This window comes from Mauremys mutica, unplaced genomic scaffold (genome assembly GCF_020497125.1).
Source record: "Mauremys mutica isolate MM-2020 ecotype Southern unplaced genomic scaffold, ASM2049712v1 000885F_np12_obj, whole genome shotgun sequence".
Classification (NCBI taxonomy): Eukaryota; Metazoa; Chordata; order Testudines; family Geoemydidae; genus Mauremys; species Mauremys mutica.
This window is the reverse complement of record NW_025423066.1, coordinates 108,992-110,416: the sequence shown is the minus strand read 5'-3', so window position 1 is coordinate 110,416 and position 1,425 is coordinate 108,992.

The window sequence follows — 1,425 nt, the reverse complement described above, 5'->3', positions numbered from 1 at the left end:
TCTATCCTAAGTGCAGGACTCTGCACTTCTCCTTGTTGAACCTCCTCAGATTTCTTTTTGCCCAATCCTCCAGTTTGTCTAGGTCACTCTGGACCCAAATCCTGTCCTCCAGTCTTTGGATTTTTTACATGCTTTCAGAGGGCTGGTCTACGCTCGGGGGGGGGCGGGAAATCGATCTAAGATACACAACTTCAGCTACATGAATCGCCCCCTGTCGAGTCCGCTACTGCCGTTCGCACTGGTGGAGTTCCGGAGTCGACTGGAGCACTTTCTGGGATCGATATATCACGTCTAGATGAGATGCATTATATCGATCCCTGAGAAATCGATCGCTACCCGCTGATACGCGGGGTAGTCTAGATGTACCCACAGAGCAAAGAGCACATGTTCCACGATTTCATAGGGCAGAGTTTTGTGCTATTGGGAGCTTTCCCTGTGTGAATTTGACAGGTGGATCAACATAGAGACACATTATGACCCTTCTCAGGGTGCTGAGGGCTGTGAGTCTCCTTGTTGCCACCTGTCACTAGGAAGAGGGAGTTTTCCATTTGGATGTTAGTGACCAAACTCACCAGCCTGCTGGAACTCAAGCACCCTCCTCTGAGCTACAGCAGCCACCCTAACCTCTGAGTTCCTTCAATGTGTTCCCCTCTGGGGTCCAGCCTGAATCACCAGATACTCGGTGAAATCCCAGATCCTCTCTTCATAGAATCATAGAATTCAAGATCAGAAGGGACCATTATGATCATCTAGTCTGACCTCCTGCAAGATGCAGGCCACATAAGCCGATCCACCCACTCCTCAACTAATTCTCTCCCTTGACTCTGCTGTTGAATGCTCCAAATTGTGATTTAGAGAGTTCAAGTAGCAGATAATCCACCAGCAAGCAACCTCTGCCCCATGCTTCGGAGGAAGGCGAAAAACCTCCAGGGCCACTGCCAATCTACCCTGGAGGAAAATTCCTTCCCAACCCCAAATATGGCGATCAGCTGAACCCCGAGCATGCGGGCAAGACTCTCCAGCCAGACCCTCTGGAAAGGGCTAACAATATCCCAACATTGACCCTTTGTACTAATTACCAGTGTGGCACGTTATTGACCTATTGACTAAACCCGTTATCCTATCATACCATCCCCTCCATAAACTTATCCAGCTTAATCTTAAAGTCATGGAGGTCTTTTGCCCCTACTGTTTCCCTCGGTAGGCTGTTCCAGAATTGCACTCCTCTGATGGTTAGAAACCTTCGTCTAATTTCAAGCCTAAATTTCCTAACTGACAATTTATATCCGTTTGTCCTCGTGTCCACATTAGCACTGAGCTGAAATAATTCCTCTCTTTCCCTGGTATTTATTCCTCTGATATATTTAAAGAGAGCAATCAAATCTCCTCTCAACCTTCTTTTGGTTAAGGAAAACAAACCGAGCT